We start from the raw sequence: 18,687 nt of genomic DNA on the forward strand, positions 1-18,687 counted from the left end.
TCCCTATTTCTGCAAAATTTCTTTCTCTTCCACTGTGAATATTACAGAACATTTCTGCTGGGAGTCAAAAGGCTGCCAAGTGCCTTTAGCTGTTTCCATCATCTCCTGTTTTCCCAGCCCCAGCTGTGTTTTACCTGGAGGCTGCAGCTCCCGTGGACCTGCTCTGCTTCAGTGGCTTCACTGCTGCTTGTCTTCGGTTTGCTTCTCAACAGGAGCCAGCTCCGAGGGGCTGGAGGGGCCCTGTGACCCCTCTCCCCCACAGCCGGTGCCAGCCCCAGCTCACACCAACATTCCATGGGGAGAGCAGCACAGGAAACACCCGGGGACCGCCTCTGAGCAAGGCTCCCATCCTGTGGTTACCTCTGCTTGTGTTTCACTTGTGGGGCTGAAAATCTCAGCCTTCTGGTGAAACATGGGATTGCTGAGGAAAAAATCCAAATGCAGAGGTGAGTGGCTGCACACCCATGGCTGCTCCAGGAGCAAGGAGAAGGAAGACCCAGGCTTGGGTATGAAGCAGGAATCCTGGCTTGCTTTGTCACCAGTAACCAAATCCTGCCTTATCCTTCTCCTCTAGCACAGATAGAAACAGCTCCCAAGCCTTGAAGCCAGCTCTGCAGCCAGACTTTGGGCTGAGCAAATCAGGACAACACTCTTGCTACCCTTCCCTGCCCCCACAGGCCCAGGACAGAGTTGGGTTTTGCAGCCAGGGTCTCCCAGGACAGAGAGGCAGGGCTGGGAAGATCCAGAATTAAGTTGCCAAAGGGCCCTACAAGAAAGCTGGAGAGGGATTTTTTACAAGGGCATGTAGCGACAGGACAAGGAGGGATGTCTTTAAACTGGAAGAGGGTGGGTTGAGATTAGATATTAGGAAGAAATTCTTCTCTCTGAGGGAGGTGAGGCACTGCAACAGGATGCTCTGAGAAGCTGTGGATGTGTTCAAGCAGCAATACCAGTATCAATAATAACAGCAATAGCAATGGCAGTGCCTCCCTTCCAAGTGCCAGATTTATCCCCATGTTGTATTTATGTGACAAAAAAGAAATAAAAATGAAGAATTCAAATGTCTTCTTCAACCTCAAACTGTGGGACAGCTGGAAAGAGGCACAGATATCCTTAATCCCCTCAGCTCAGCCACTGTGTGGAGGAGTCTGCAGAGCTGTCTCTAGGATGTGTTACCATTCCCAAGGGGGAAGTGGGAAGAAGCAGAACCAAGGAGCTGTAGTCACCCCCATGGGCAATGCCATGTCCAGCACAGATGGTGAGGGCTGGTGGCCTGGCAGTGCAGAGGTAAGAGCAGCCTCTGCCTGCCATTCTCCCAGGTTTGCATTCCCTCTTTTCTTGAACCAGCTTGATGCCGAGAGCATGGAAGAGGTCTCCTCCTCCAACAAAGCTAGTTGTGATGGATTTCCAGGAAATCAATCAAATGGGACACAACTAAAGCAAACAGATCAATCTGCAAACAGAGAGACTTTTCTCAGTCTTTCATAAACAAAAAATAAAAGGAACAATTCCCTTCCCTCAAAAAAACCCCTGCAAATGTCATCTGCCAGCACCGTTATTTCTACTCCTGGGAGGGAAGCAGACTGGTGCTGCTCCCAGATTTTCTGTGAATGGGCTGGGAAGCAAAGCAATTAGGCAGAAGATAATAAACCATTCACCCAAACACAACAGACAGCAGAAGGAGGGCTTTAAACAAGTCAAGCTTTCTCATCTCCTTGAGGTTTCCAGGGGTTCTGTGATACACCCCCCGGGGCAGGGTTTGTGCCTGGTGAGAAGCCTGAGGATGAGGTGGTATTTGCCCACATAAGGAGTCATTTGTGTTTGCAGAGTATTAAAAATAATAAAATTCCCCAAGCTTCATACAGAGTTTTTGTGCTTGTAGCCTGCAAGAATTGGTCCAATGCTGGTGGCTGGTGTCAGGCCAGTTTGCAAACCAATTTATATTTCCAGCCCTTGCTGCTGCAATGCCTGCACTAGCGTGGCAGTGTTGAGACAGAGGATAGGCTCTTCCTTGTGATGGCTCTGGTAAAACCAACCTTCATCCAGTTCTTATCCCAAATATTCCCCAAACACTGTGGTTGCAGCAGGCATGTGGTGGGAGGCAGAGGAGAAGTCAAGGGGGATCCTGGCTGGACCCAAACCCTTCCTGGTGGCCTCACGTTGGAGACCTGCTGGTGGCCAAGGCTGCATGGAACAAGGAAGGCTTCAGGGAGAGACCCCTCACTGCCAGGTGGATGCAGGTTTGGCCAGAGAGGTGCCTTTCAGGCACTTCCAAGGGGTTCATAAGCATACAACTTCCCAAAGAATAACAAATCTGTCATGTCCTCTATCACATTGTTTCCAGGCGTTTGAGGGTTTTGATGGAAAAGCTGCGTTTCTCTCAGAAATGCCACCTTTTTGGCAATAAAGAATTCAGTTTTCAGCCAAAAATGTTGCACTGGGGAGAAAATGCTCCCATGTGAGCAATCCAAGTATTCCTACCTGAGCCATACAGCCTCGGGCCTGGGGCAGCCCTGTGAGTGAAGCTGGAGATACTGCTCCAGGTGTATCCCTTCAAAGAAGTTACTTGACTAAATGGGACAGGATAGGATGGGAAAGAAATAATAACTGCAGTGTTTTAATATCCAAAAGAAAGAGAGAACAAATTAAAAAAAAAAAAAAAAGAGAGAAAGGAAGACTCTCAATTTATGAGTTATTGGAAAGAGAAATGATGGGTAAGGTGATGAGAGAAGGAAGAGCTCTGCTATCAAGGTCCATGACACAGAAGAGGCTTTTTAAAACCTGCCACAGCGTCTCCTAGGCACATGTCTTAAAAGACAACAGTAATTTTGTTTAGTTTGGCACTTCCACAGCACCTGACAAGGAGGCATCTAGAAAGGCTCTTTTGATTTTCGCTCCAGAAACACAGGCTTCACAGGAGGAAATTTCTGCATGATGATAATCCCTGAAAAATATCAAAAAAGCAGATTCCAGAAAGGGCTGCTTCAGGGCAAGAGTTAGCTGTTTGACCACTGGGGCTGACTGCCTGTCTGCCATCAGACCTTGGGAGCTCACATGCGAGTGACCTGGGGAAAAGCACCACCAATTTGGTATTCTCATTTTTCAGGTTCTGTACAATTTACTGGCAAATAAATAAAGTCTTTGTTGAAGTATTTTTTTTCCCTCTGTGAGCAAACAGGGTATAAAACATGGCTTTGAGTGAAAAGCCTGAAGCCAAACAGTGACGGATTCCTTTTTACTACCATCGATCATGTGGGAGAACTGTTTGGAGACTGCTGTCTCTAAAGAAACACCCTGCATGTTTGAGAAGTGATGTATACAGCCATTCCATCTGTCTTTGGGATGATAAAAGTCTTCACCTCAATCTCCTTATAGATTTCTTCATCTGCATCCCCTGGACCTGATGATGAGAAACCTGGGAAACAAATCTCTTCTGGCTCTTTTGAAACCCTTCGTTGCAGAATTGGCAGTGCCATATTGATGAAACCTGACAGCAGTATTTTTTATTTATTATTTATTACATTATTTACTTATTTATTTTTCATGATTGGTCCTTCTTAGATTTTGGAATTATTGGGACATGCATGGATTTCCTGGCTGAGCCAGGGGACTATTTATCCTTTATACTCCAACTCACCCAAACCACTCAGGGCATTGTCTGCTCATGAATGATGGCATGGATGGCGTAATTTGCTGGGTGCCCACTCTCCTCATCCCATAGATCACAAGAAGATACAGGCACAAGTCTATAAGCAGGAATCTGTTGTCTCCATCCTGCTCTCAGCAAGGGCAAGTGGCTGACTGAGCTGATCCTGGCCTCCCCCAGAACTGCTCTCTCCCTCTCTGTTACCCTGATAATGCAGATTCTCACCCATTAAAGGCTTGCTGTCCCTTCCCTCTTCCAGGCTGTCTCTTGTTGCTTCTCTCCTCGGGTCATACATAGCATCACCAGAAGTATTTCATCACTTCCATTGATCTACATAGCACAAACAAAGGGCTAAGCAGGCAGAAATGGATAGCCCAGTAGATCTGGAAGGACTTGCTGAATGTTGTTAATTCCCCAGCTCTAATTCAGCTTCCCCTGTTTTGAACTGTTGCTCTTTATTCCCAAATGATATTCCAGCTGATGCTCACCCCAGGGGTCCAGATGACTGAGAGCCCATCATGACCTTAGAGGAAGTGTCAGAAACAAAGCTCTTCATGTCAGCCTGGGACTCTTTCTCACCCTTACCAGGACAGTGGGGGAGTCTGAGGAGGAGCTTTGCTTTTCCTACAAGATGTGTTCTGCCTGATTTGCACATGTGCTGACTGGTGTAGGGCCCTTGGACACCCCTCTCCGAGCACATTTCCCTGGTTGCTTCGTGCCTGTGGCTCACAGGAGCTGCCTCCCCACGACCTGGAGCAGAGCAGAGCTGTCTGAAAGGCCGAGCACTTTGTGCTAATTGAATTAATGTCTTCCATTAAGGCCACTGGCTATCAAAGTGCTAATTTGCTTCCCAAGGCTGAAGACCAGATTTTCCAAAGCAAGGAGAAGACTGGTGCAGCATGAGCTTCTTATGAGCTGCCTCTCGCATCTTACCTGTGTCCTCACCATCACTGAGCTGGGACTCATTTAGCAGACCCCTCTGGCATCTGTAGATACTGATTTGGCCATCAGCAGAGACTGAAGCCACACCCATCACTGTAAAGATATTTTTCTGCTCCATATAAAGAAACACACCCTTAAGCAAGAAGGATGTTGCAGGCTTTTGCCATTTCACGTTGTGTACAGAGATTTAGTGTGACTGTGAACAAAGATTTAGTCTTGCTGTAGTGCAGATGACCCATGAAACAGCTAACGGGTCACTCAGCTCTGCAGGTACCTGGTCTGCACAAAAATCAGGCCTGCAGCTTTCCCTTACAGCACTGATGTGCTGTCATGCTGTGAAAACATCAGACCTGTTTACAGCTGCTTCATGCCCAAAAATATTGTACCTTTGACAAGACTAATGCTAGAATCAAGAGGGATAGCTTGAGACAAAATCACTTAAAGGCATCTTTGTGTCTCCTCAAGTCTGTATTGCACAAAGCAGTTACAGTAAGTACAAGATTAAGTACTACCTAGCCTCTAAAAACAAGCTGTGCACATTAGTGCCCCTGAACAAGGCAGTGCCCGGGATGAGGGCTCTCACAGGAGACAATGTCGGTCCCCTCCCCTCTGTGCACACACAAAACAACACTCTCATCATTCTGATGTCATGGCACGTCCAACCGATGAAAAACCCCAGCTAAAGCCACCACAAATCTCCCAGACACATCGGAGGAGTGCAGCCAGCAGAGGAAGCCAGCACACAGCTTACATCAGCCTGCATCAGGTTGCTGGGCGACCAGGAAATCTGCACGTGTTGCCATGACGATGTCACTTCATCATCATTCAGTTCACAGTTCCGAGGAGTGCAGCCAGTCCTCCGTGCGCACATTCCAGGACAGAAAAATGTGGGATCAAGCAGGAGCTGGGCAGCGCAGTGGGCGGGGGGGCCGTAGGCAGAGCCTCTTGCTCGGGCAAGGCACGCAGGGCTGCTGGGAGAGGTCTTTAACCTTTTCCTCTTCGTACTTTGTGGTTCAGCATTTTCCTCTGGCGTTTCTCAGACGATGCCATGTCTGATATCTGTGACAGCCACGCACAGCATGCAGATGGGCAACCCACTCTGCGGGAGGTGGCAGCACACTCCTACCCTCACCACGGCCAGGGGAAGCTCGTAAGGGAGGGTAAATACTCTGTCTGGGAGGAGAGGGAGCTGCTGGTGTGTCACTGACAGCAGCACATGATGCTTCCCAGGCTCTCACAGCGATAGTATTACTACTGTGCATGATGCTCATGGTGAATAACACCAAAAATAATACGGTGACAATGTTAAAGACAACTGGAATGCCACAGGATGCCTCACTTACCCAGGAAGGATGAGCAAGCTGGAGCTTGTGTAGGTAACCTCAGCTTGGTGTTACTGTCCCGATTTGGCTTGCGATGTTTAAGGTCACTTCCAACCCAAACCATTCCATGATTCTATGATCCTGCAGTGTTGAGCTCCTCAGAAATGGGAAGAGAATAAAGGCTTTGACTGGAAAACAGGCACATTGTTAACCAGTATTGAACCCACAGGTCAGCAAAAGCCAACACCTACAACCACACTGCAGCAAGCAGAAAGGGATGGTAGTGAACAGTCTCTGCCCCACTGTGGAAAATAACCACTGTGGTCACCAATCACCTTTACTGCTCCACACTCACCTTCTGCCACTAAACCACTGCTCATTTGCAAAAACCATCATCAGCTGCCACTGCCCCAAGCACTGCAGATTATGGAAAGGTTTTAGAGAGGAAAATCTTGCCAGGCAGGTGCAATAGTCAGTTCTGGCCCCAAAGACACTGGAGGGATCACCACTGGTCTGTGATGACCAGGCAGATGAAATGACAGATGATCTCAAGCTTTCAGGTGAATTATTCACAGCTGACAAGGGACCAGCCCTGCCAGATAAAACATAACAGCAGAGAGGGAGAAGTCCTAGACAAAGACACAGCTGGAGAGGAGGATTTGAAACAAGTCACACTGAGGAGCTGTTCAAAAATAAGATTGCAGCCCAGTGTGATGGAAGAAGGGGCAGCTGGTGTTGAACACTGTGGGAAGTACTCCCTGCACGCTGGGATGCAAGGGAGACAGTCAGTGTTGGGGTTCCTCCCCCCTGCCATGTGGTGCTGGGAGAGGGGCCCTGGGGGGGACACATGGGCTTTCCCTGCTCCCTGGTCAACCTCGTTCCCATTGGTTGTTTTGTGTTCCCCTTGCCGGGGGAAGGACCCTCCGGTCCCGTGATTGCCACAGTTTCCTTGGCATCCTCAGGCATCCTCAGGCTGGAAAAATAAACATCTCTGGAAAACATCTGTCAAGAATCGGTCCATATATTCTTTTCCATGGGCCTCGTTGTCTGATACACATGTTGCAACCATCCCCATTGCAACATTTGGTCGGAGAATGCGACCAGAACTATCCCTTGGATGACAGCGACTGTGATTTGTGAGTAAACTCTGGATTTCTCTTCTTGTTTTTGTTTTGCTGTTCCATCTCTAAACTATGGAGGAACCGTGGAAAGACTCTTGGCTCTCAGAGCCGCATATGGACATTTACCTTAAACTTGAAAAGATTCTTGAAAAACAATCTGTAAATTTTAGCTTAATTCAAGCTCAAAAGGAACTGAAACACTTCCTGGCATGGTTGTTTAAGAACTTTTTCTACGTTTCTTGGGACTTGATTCTTACCAAAGACTTTTGGAAGACCGTTTGTACACAGTTAATTTCTGAGTCAAAATATATGCCGATGGAAGAATATTTTCGTGAAAATTATTTAATTACCAAGACTGTTGAGCAATGTCAGCTGTGTCCTGGTGAAGGGAGGCATGCCTTAGGGACCATGCGACCCAGGCCATGTGCGCCGAGTGCTCTGCGAGCAGCAGCAAGGCAGTTCCCATACGCGGGCCAAGCGACGCGAGCTGCAGTGTCGGCAGCAGACCGAGGCTCGGCGGTGCCCACCCAGCCCCGTGCAGCACGTGGTGGAGCGAGACCCGTGAGAGGAATGGCACGTGGGCAGTGGCTGGCGGCAGTGGCGGTGGAGCGGAGCCACGCCCAGCCAAAACGCACGCTGGAGCAGGGCACGGGGGGGCATCACTCGGGGGCCCGGCCGAGACGTGGGCACGGCCCCAGGCAGCGGCAGCGCAGCTGAGAGCAGAGGAGATGGCGCAGGGAGAGCTGAGCGGCGTGGCCCGGCCCGGCCTGGCCCACGCGGCCCCGAATGTGACCCCGGGAAGAGCGTGCAGGCACGAGCAGCCCTGACGGCCCCGGCAGCACTGGCATCACCCACAATTCCAACACGGGAGCGAGCAAAAACAAAAATGAAACCAAGAACACAACGAGACAGAAAAGAGCAGCAACTCGGAAAAAGGAAAATATCACCGTAGCTAAGGTTTTAGGAATAGTAAAATGGTATAATGTTAAACAAAATTATGGTTTTATAACAAGATGTGACAACCAGGAAGACATATTCGTTCATAGAGCTGCTATTAAAAAGAATAATCCTGAAAAATATATCCCAAGCTTAGGAAATGGAAAAATAGTAGAGTTTAAAATAATCCAAGGAAGGAAAGGGTTACAAGCAGCAGAGGTCACTGGGCCTTGTAGTGCTTCTGTGAAAGGCAGTATATATGCTGCAAATCATAGTCATGTCAATCAATATCCCCATTATAAATCCCCCCTACAGTCTCCCTTTCCTAATCCCACCTTTCCCTTTTACCCTATATCCTATTACCCCCAGTGTATTCCCAATCCATTTTTTCACCCATGGTTTCCCTCACAAAACCATGCCTTTGCCAATTGTTTCCCCAAAAATCCCTTTCCAATGCCGAGTGGGGGATGACAAGGGAGAGAGAAAGAAATTAACTATTTTTGTTTAGAGTTCCAACAGGTACATATAGAAGAAACCCTCTCCTGCCTCTGTTGCCCCACAAAGCATGCTCAGATAGTCCTGTCTCTCTTCTGCCAGCCCTAAGATGTTCCAGAGAAAAAATCCATTTGGACAGACTCAGGAGGGTGGCTTGTTTTGTTTTGAAACTGTCCTTGTTATCTCATGTTTATCCAGTTGTTTTCAATGTTAAGTTTTAAATCTCTTTTGTTAAAAATAAGCAGGTGAAATGTCGGGGTCCCTCCCCCCTGCCGTGGGGTCCTGGGAGAGGGGCCCTGGGTGGGAGGCACGGGGTTTCCCTGCCCCTGCTCAGCCTCGTTCCCCATTAGTTGTTTTGTGTTTCCCTGCGTGGGCAAGGACCCTCGGGTCCCGTGATTGAGCAGTCCCTCAGCAGATCCTCAGCCATGGGGCTGGGGAAATAAACATCTCTGAAAATATCTACCAAGAGTCAGTCCATATATTCTTTTCCACGGGCCTCCTTGTCTGATACACGTGTTGCAACCATCCCCATTGCAACAGGTCAGCCCTGAGGTGGTTGGCCTGATGGCTGCTCCTCTTTGCAATGTTAATCACCTCACTCGGGCCAGGGACTGATTTCAAGACGGACTTTTCTGGTTTGAGCAACAACAAGCCCTTTTCTTTCCTGTTCTCAGACAAGGTTTAGGCACAGATGAATCCAATGTGAACTTGGCCAGATGAAAACCCAGAAACTGGACATGCAGGAGCTTCCTATGAATTCAGGTGTGAAGGCTGCACGGGTTTCTCCAGAAGCCCTGCCAGCCTTCTGCCTGCCTTCTCTGGCTGCCTGTGCCTGGGACCAACTCATCAAAGTCAACAGGCATCATTACAGAGGCTTTTCAGTCAGGTTTGGACAATACCAGCCACATTTCTTTCTCTGAATACCAAGTATCTACTCCAGGTTGTACTCAGGGTTGAAGAGCTGAAGCGCTGAGAGCAGAAAGAGAATACTCTGTTTCATATAGTCTGAATCCCAGTCCTGCTCACTGCTACTCTTATCCCAGGGCAAGGTGTCCTGGCAATGAAATATCAAATCCAGCCCTTGCTCTGTCAGTATGTGTTTTGCCTGGGTACCCAGCAAAATGCTTGTTCTTTTCCTTTCCCTTCTTAAAATTTAAGTTTGCAATGCCAGACTATGTGGTAAACACTTCCATAGGAACAATATTAAGGAAATGGAAAAAATCACATCATTTGCCAGTCTGTTCATGCTTGGAGCAGCATCCAGGGTTTGGGTTTGAAAATAACCTTTACATTTCATTTAATAACTGCTATCAAAATCCTATCTGAACCCTAATGTAATTATTTTTTCTCCTTCCCATTTTCCACATCCATCTGAGGGAAGAATGACAAAATATTGCCATTATGTGTCCTTCATGTCTTCATACAACTCTTTGTGATTTAGCTGGTATTTGACTCAGCCATTTGAAAGAGCAGACTGTACACCACATATCCAGGCAACTCCTTTCTCAGTGAAGGGAAGGAAAATTGCTGGCACCACACAAAACCTTCTGTATTTTGCTTTCCATGTATGTTTTCACCTTTGTGTTCTGCGGCTTTTTAAAATGACCAGACTCGCCCAACCAACACAAATCTATTTTCTTTCCATTTCCTCCTTCTTCTTCTTCTCCTCTTTTTTGTTTTTCAAAGGGAGGTTGTGTTTGTATTTCCATTGGACACCCCCAGGGACTGATTGCGAGGGGGAGGCAAGAGTTTGTGTCTCATCTGTGCCCCAAATGTCAAGCTCTACATTTGATCCGTGGGGTCACAGTTGTGGTGACACAGGTCACAGGCAGGTGGCCCTGCCCTTTTCCATAGGGAAAGGTAATGCTGTTCCTTCTTTGCAGTTACCGTGAGGAAAGATGTGGGAAAAGCCCCTCTTGTTTCAAACCTAACACTTAGTTTAGAGTTACCTTAGGACAACATGGGTTTTACCCAGGGTGATCATGAGAGTGGTTTTATCTCATTTGTGGTTTCACAGTCACAACAGAGGTGGAAAAATAGACAATGGAACTATGGGAAAGATTGCTTGGTTCCCACATCAGGCCAGGTAGAAGCTGGTCAGAGCAAAGGTTTGCACAGCCCATTACCTGAAAAGGGGCTCTTGGGAGAAGAATAAAATTAGGGCAAAACCACAAGGGTTCTTACTCACCAACCCTACACATCTCCATGTTGTTGAGGAGCTTGGCACTAGAGATGTTTTCTGGGCCTCCAAAGGGTCTTCTGCCAATGTGCCTGCTCTTCCCTTGGACTCTGCTTTTTTCTCACCACGCAAAGGCCCAGCTCCTTGTTGCTGTGGCCCCACAACCACAAGCGATGCAATGAGCAGACCTCCTGTTGGAGGGGCATGGGGTGAGCCTTGCCACATGTGATTGCTGCCACTGCCCCTCTCCTCATCTCCTGCCAGCCCCACCCATACAGGATTCCTTCCTGGCCCCAAAGCAGCGCCAGAGTGGAGTGATAGCTTTCTGTTTCTTTGTCATTCAGGTCGAAAGTGCTCAAGCAGGCAATGAAATGGGGACTGTGGGATGGTGGGCAAGGGCACGGAGAGGGAGCCACAGAAATGGCTCCCAACAGCTGGCAGGGAATAAAAATATCTCTGCTGGTGCATGGCTATAAAAAGGTTTATATGCTGCACTTCGAAGGAGAAAATTGACTCTATTACAGTCAAGTGGCTCAGTGCCTTCAACTGTGTCTGGACACATCTGATTCTCAAAGAAATTGTTTTGATGCTTTTTGGTGTGCTCCTTTAACAGAGCTATGCAACCCCAGTGCTCAGGCACCTGCTCTTCACACCACTGCCTTCTCTGTGCCCACTACACCTGGAGGAGGCAGAAATAATTGCATCCGAAGTCTCCAATCTTCCCTTGGTCCTGCTAATGCTTTCCCAGGTGATTTCTAGCCTGTGGTCCCTCCTGTCATAGAATCTTCTCTGTCTCTGACAGTGAGAGTCTTTTGCATGTGCTGTGCTGAGGTTCTGACTGCAGATGCCCCTGGCAGCCAGCAAAGAGCGCTCATACCAACCACTGCTGCGTTTTAGCTTCGTGTCCCCATCAGAGATCCTCCTCCTCATCTCCTTCCCACTCTGTGGCCCAGGGAATGCTACCCTTGACTCCTCTGAGGTTTGGGAGATGCGAGATCATGGCTCTCTGGGACCGTGTCCATGCTTCCAGCTGGGACCAGTGGTACCACGCATCATTTTTCTGTGGAAACACCCACCTGGGTGAGGACCCTCACGTCAGCTGTACTGTAGGACTGTGAGTTCCATGGTGCTTTTTCCCAGTCTTGAAGCATCTGCTTCTCTGCTGAGCTATGGGGACATCAGCAAGTGCCACCTCTCCCCAGTGAGCCCACACACATCCATGGCAGCCCTGTGTGGGCATTGCTGGCGCTGGATCTGGACATCTGTGAGACAGAAAAAAAAAATCTTTATCAGAATTTGTCAGATTGGACTTGGGATAGGGGGTTCCGCTTCCAAGGACTTTGATTAGAGCTACATGGGTTAATTGCTGCCGAGAATTTGGCCAGGTGTACAAGTCTCACATGAAAGCCCAGAGTTTAAAGCAATTTCTGGCTTTGAAATATCCTGTGTGTTGGCTGCTCCTGCCTCAGTAAATGACTCATTTTGTTACAGTCACATATGCTTTAGAGGCACGGCCCTTTCTGGCACACCCAGATTCTCTGTGGGAAACCCAGATGCTGATGTTCCCCTGCATGGGCACAGCCTAGCAAGCTGCTAACGGGGCACCATGGGTGATGGAGAATGAAGTTTCATCTTCATTTCGGAGTAGCAGCCCCAGCAAGCAGATGCAGCCAAGTGACGCTGACATTTAAAGCAACTCCCCAGATTACATTACGGAGATTATATTTAATATGGATGGCCAAATCTTTCAAACAAAATCAATGTTCTTTTACTTAATAATACCCTTGCCACATCCTAATGAAGGCTCCTCCAGCCCAAGGCCCCATTCTTCTGCCGTCATTTGGTTGCGTGACTTCGCTGACTGCATCAGAGGGTGCATAATGCTATTTTCATCCCTTTCTATTGGATTTTATGCGTTCCCATCCTTGATTTGTCAATTGCCTTGATCAATTAATCAAGGGACTCTTAGGGGAGAAACATTTTTATTACTGAGAAGGAAGGGGAATTCATTTAAATTCTGCATCTTCCTGCAGCATCCAACATCTATAATTAACTCTCCCCACCGGGCAGGGAGAGGAGGACAAAGCATCTACAGGCAGATCTGTGGCCATCTGAGTTATTTGCAGAAATAAGAACCATGCTGGGCTGATCCCTGGTCTGCCCCTTGGTTTTCACACTTGGAGAGGCACCCAGGCAGCACCCCTGAGCCAAGGAAGCCTCAGGCTCCTGCAGCAGGTCCAAACAGGCTGTGCTGGAGCCTGAGCTGCAGTTACAACTGTGGCTGAGAGAGACACTTGTCATCCCAGTAAATTCAATTAGTGATGCCTGAAGATACTTAGTTGAGACAGGAGCTGCACTAAAACTTTGTGCAATTACAGAGCCCAGCATCAGACTTTGTGAAAGCTGGGGGGAAAACCCAGTTCATTTATGTGTCAGCTGGTGCCTGTCTCAGGGTGAAGTGAACCCCAGCAGGGACTCCTGAGCATTCTCATCAAGCTGTAAATTTGCTGCAGGCCCAGCTCTAGCCTGGTCCAGAAAGCAGACTCCTGGCCCTAAACAACTACCAGCAACCACCTTTTCTCCTGCCACCTCTCTCAGGTGTGATTCCTGAGCTCCCATCCCTGGGTTCATCAGAATGTTTCATTTCAGGACTCCCTCTTTGCATGTACCAATCTTTGCAGGCTCTCTTCCAAAATGCAACATGGCCTTTTCCCCAGGAGTCTCTGTAGCAAGGTTGGTGGCTGGAGAAACCAGCTGGGAGCTAATCCCAACCAAAACACAAGCTTCACACATCCAGTCCAAACATTTCTGAAAGTTTGGGCATTTAAGGACAAATCAGACTGAGTTTTCCCTGGATAGAGAGCTGCATCAATATCCCTGCATGATCCATCCCTCCCTGCAAATTTTCTCTAGAAGCAGCCCTCTCTGGGGGTCAGGTTGGCACCCAAATTGCCCCATGGACACCTCCTCACACTCAGCTGACCAATGGCTGGTAGTCCTCCTGCTCTGGAGACATCCTCCCTCAGGGTCTGTGCTACAGAGATTAAAAATAAATTAAGAAAAAGGATTATTTAAATTGTGTCTCCAAAAAGGAATATGAAATTGCACAGGCCATAATCCAGTTTGCCTCTTTTCCATCTCAATAAACCCCCTGTAAGGAACCATTATTATTGTTTGTCTGCATAAATTTGAGCAGGGCTGGGATAAACTCAGTCTTTGCAGCCACCTGTCCCCACGTTGCAGTGGAAAGGCACAAGCTCATTATTCCTTTGGGCTCCTGACAGCCCTTCTCCCCACCCCACAGGGAGGACACCCCCTGTACTTGGCAGCCACAGGGAGCTGGGACCAGCTGTGGGCACACCAGGCATCTGGATCTCCCTGGCCTTTGGCGCCTGTCAGATGCACTTGATGATCAGTGGTTATTTAATGAGGATACGTGGAGCTGCTGGGACTGCAGGCAAATGATAAAGGTAGGGCTTTTGTGTCCCAGGGTTTAAAAACAAAATGCAATTTAAGCAGCCGTTGCAGGAGAAGGATGTGCCTTGTGAACCTGACCAGGAGATGTGGGGCCAGGGGAGGAGGAGCTGCTGTGGCAGCTGAGTTATCAGCAGAGAGGACTGATGGGAGCAGAAAAATGTACTCAAACATCTCTGCCAGGACCAACTCTCCCAAATAAATTACCTTGCTCAGGAAATGTGCAGTGGGCAGGCCAGCCCCACAGCTATGTTTGAATCAGTCCTTTTCCTTGTTTGCTGTGGGACAGAGCCTGATCCCAGAGAGGCCAGGGATGCTGGCCAGTGCATCCATCCATGTGGTGGTGGGTTGGGTCTCTGAGCCTCAGCCAGTGACATTGCTGGGAACAAAGAGCAGGTGGCACTCAGGTGCTTGGCCAGTGAGAGCCCAGGACTGATCCAGTGCCACCAGTGCCATGGGTGGACTTTGCAGTGACCACAGAGACCCCAGCGACAAGAAGAAGTAAGAGTGTGATGGGAGAACATCCTCCTGTGGTTTATGTTAAACCACCAAGGTTCACACTGAAGGTAGGACTGAGACTCTGCACAACACACGTGAACACCTTACCTGGGCACACAGCACAGATGTGACCACTGGTGTTCACCTCCTGGTCCTTCTCCAGGGGTCTGTCCATCTCCAGGCATGGGGAACAGGATCCCAGCTTGTGGCTGACTGCAGAGCTCCACCTGGAGCACCACCACGGTGCCTGCACCTGCCTGCATTCCTCTGTCCTGTCCCTGAACTCTTCTCTCTGACCTCTTCCTGTGCTGCCCCCACGACACTGCTGCTCCTCAGAGCTCAGCAGGATCCTCCTCTCAGGCCTTGGTTTATACCACCTGGAGCAGTCGGGAAGCTCCACTGCTCCTCTAGGTAACCTCTGCCCTGACTTCCACGGGGGAGAGCTGTTCTTCAGAAACACACAAAAATACCAACGAGAAAGCCCTTTCTGACCAAGCTTTTCCAAACCATAACAAAGCATGGAAGCTCCAGGTGGATCAGAGGGAGTCCCTGGGAGTGCAGCATTTGAATCTGTACCATTGCTCTGCAAACCTCACCGAGAGGGACATCAGCCCTGGCTGTGATGGGTCACTAACTTAGCAGCTCTGGGCAATTTACCCCTCTGTAGTTTTAGTGTCTGCCAAGTTGTAGGCAGAGCTCAGAGCTTGTGTGAATCATGTGAAGCCAAGGACCAAAACGTTACTGGGGATGTGGCAGGAACACACAGCCATCGGGGCCATGGCCAGTCTCGGGACAGGCTGAGTGTCCAGGCTCTGCTCTCTGCCCTGGGCAGACAGGTCCACCAACCCATCTGCAGGAAGGCAGAATCTGGTCCAGGGCACAGCATTCAGGATCTTAAAAAGGTAAATGCCAGTGTGGACACTGCACAAACACAGCATGGGGTAAGGGCCTCTGTTTGCCTACGCTGCCCTGAGTAAACCAGGGCACTGAGCTGAGCTCCCCAGCACCACAGGCAAACAAATTCCCCTATAATAGCAGAAACCAAGGAAACAAAGATTATCTGTTATTTCCTCCCACCTGCTCCAGTTCCCTAAAAAAAACCCTCGTTAACCATGTCTATCCAAGCAAAGTGGCAGAAACACCCCTCCAGCTGCTGGCTCACCTCAGTGTCTCCAGTCTGACCGGGGTGGCTGTGGGCCACTGCTGATGCGCTGCAGCTTCCCCACTGTGATAACAGCTGGGGGACTGTGGGGTGGCACAGCTGCTCCTGAAGGCTGGGCACCGAGCGTGGCGGAGAGGAGCCTGTCCTGAGTTTCCCTGGTGCTGAGGAGCAGCCACCAGCACCAACAGCAGGGCTCAGCACAGGGAGCACAAACCAGCCTCCATGTCTGGGACCAGCCAAGGACTACTCTGACCCTGAAGGAAATCAAGCATTTTTAGTGCTTCTATGCCCTGTAAAGGAGGATAAATCCCACAAGTGTTGAGATTTCATGCTCAGAGGGAAAATGGTGCAAAAAGGAGGTTGACTTTACAATACAGTGGTTATGGCATGGATTGGGGGTCTTCCTCCTCCTTTAGGCTCAACATCCAACACCACAGCCAAAGTTTGAAAGAAGTTTAGCACAGAGTGGATTTTGCCTTTTCTGAGGCAATGGCTATCAGAGCACAGCATCACCACACCAGCCAGAGCTGGAAAGGCACATGGGAGCCTTCTGACCTTGGCTCCCTGAGCCACCCAATGATGTCCTTCTGCAGCCGAGTCATATTTTTAGGTCCTTCTCCCTGCTGATTCATTAGTGGAGCTAATGTTCTCCAAACTGCTGGGCTTCTGACCCTCGAGGTGTGTACGCCATGCACTCCTGATAAATATAGACCACTTCAATTACATAATAAGCAGCACCCGTCCTCCCTGCGGGCAGGCGGGGACTGGGAACTGAAATGCCTCTGCCAAGGGTGTGAATGGAAGCCTCACTCTTCATTTTCTTTCCATTGTCTTCTGTTTTCAATGACTTCCTGCTGCATCATCTTAACGAGTGACTCAGTGAGGGTCGATGGCCCTGGAAGTACTCCAGGTTCAGGGCGACCTCTCTGCTCTGCCCACCACTGCCGGTGTGCAGGGCAAGGGCCCCCTTGCTAATCCTCCCCTCTGCTCTGGGAGATATGGTAGAGTGAGAGGACCAGGATTTGGAGACACTGAGCTAAAAGGTGGGTTTGTTTCCTACTGGGATGTGTCAGAGCATTTGGCAGACAAGGGGTAACCAAAGGATTTTATACCGAGGGCTGCAATGGTCTGTCCCTGGAAAAGGCACCCGGCTTAGCTAACAGAGCAGCAAAAGCACCTCCCTGTGTGCTGTGTCAGTACAAAAGGCTTCAAAAGTCCATGTGCTTGGCAATTAAGATGTCTTGGTATCAAGGAGTGAGACATCAGTGGAGTCGGGCTGTGATCTTACAAGATGAATGTCTGATAACTTTAGGACTTAGATGTGACTGCAATGGTTGAGAGGCAAAATGCAGAGGAATCATTAAAAAGAGCATTCAAAGTACAATGTGAAGTACATTACTAATAGACTTGACAAATGCATGCACAAGTGGGATGATTTCTTTTTGTGCCGTGGTTTTTTAACCCTTGGCCTCTGGTTCCTTGCGGCACTTGCAGCAAGACCCCCACGGAGAGGACCCAGGGAAAGCAGGTCTGCCCCAGAGCAGGAGGTTTCTTTCCCTGAGAATGCAAGCCTTGTATTATTCAGAGAGAGAAGGAGCTGTTCCCACCAGCTGCACCCAGGGCTGCCATGGTTTGGCGTTGCTGAGCCAGGCTGGCTGCGAGCAGCGTCATGATGGCAGAGGGCTGTCAAAGCTTGAGTGATATTTATGGTAAGGACCACTCTACCTATATTTGCTGTTCCTGCTGTGCCAGCATCCAGCGTGTCCTGTAATAACTTTAATAGCTTTTATGGAATGGCTAGGAATGATGAAGCTAATTCAAGGTAAGGTATTTAACCTCCCTAGTTTTATTCCTGTTTTTATTTGACCTCTTCCAGCTTCTCTCACTGTTGGATTCAGGATGGAGCAGGGCAGAAGACTCGTCCCAAAGCGGTGGGATCTGCTCTGACCTTCACTTAAGCAAATAGCTGTGCTTTTGCTCCTGGACTGTGCCTCTCCTGACATGCTGTGGCTGCCACTGGGCGCCACCTGCAGAGATGTCTCCAGTCCTGCTGAACCACCTGGGATGCAGGAAGTGTGTGACACATGCCACTGGACAGTGGCAGAGCCAACAGTAGAGCCCAAGGTCTTTGCCCCAAGGTTCACAGTCCCCCCATGGGACCACAGGTCTGGGGCCTATCCCAGCCTGCAGCAGAGGACACCAAGCCTCATCACTCCTTGCCTGCAGTGCCCTCCTCTACCTCCTGTCCTTAAATGATGCAGAAAGTCTGCTAAGGACTTTCCTGCTGGAAGGACTCAGCAGGAAGCAGCTAATGCAACCTCTCTTGTTCATCCACAGGACTGATGTCCAACGGGTAATAAAACCACAGGCTCCTTTCTCATTAGTCCCTAATTATGCTCTCTCTCACTCACAAAGCACTTTCTGTCATTAGCAGTGGAAAACTGAGAGCCTGCCTTTAACCTTCACATGTTGTGAAGAGGCAGACCTGAACACCTTGCTGTGATCTTGCATAAAACATCTCCTTGTGCTGCCTCTCAGGGGCCCCTGGAAAAGAATCTCCTTTTCCCGAGTGCAGGCAGAAAGCAAAACCTCTGAAGGAGCACAGCATCTGTAGTGAGAGGTTGGAGATATCCACTGGGTGTGACACTTGACCACTGAGTGACCACGGGATGAGGCTTGCCCTTGACCTGCTGCAAGGACCCCATGATGGACCACAGAGGCCTGAGCCAGCTGCCCTGCCCCTGGTGGCTCATCCCAGTGCGGGAGTAGAGAAGGAGACCAGACTGTTCTGAGAGCTTCAACACCTTAATTTAAAGCCAGGCTGGGCATGAAGGCTGAGGCACCCCGTGTTCTGAGACCACAACATCCCTCACGTGGTGCAGGAGCAGGAGCTGTGAGAGAGCAGAGATCAC

Source organism: Corvus cornix, chromosome 3, assembly GCF_000738735.6.
Source record: "Corvus cornix cornix isolate S_Up_H32 chromosome 3, ASM73873v5, whole genome shotgun sequence".
Taxonomy (NCBI): Eukaryota; Metazoa; Chordata; class Aves; order Passeriformes; family Corvidae; genus Corvus; species Corvus cornix.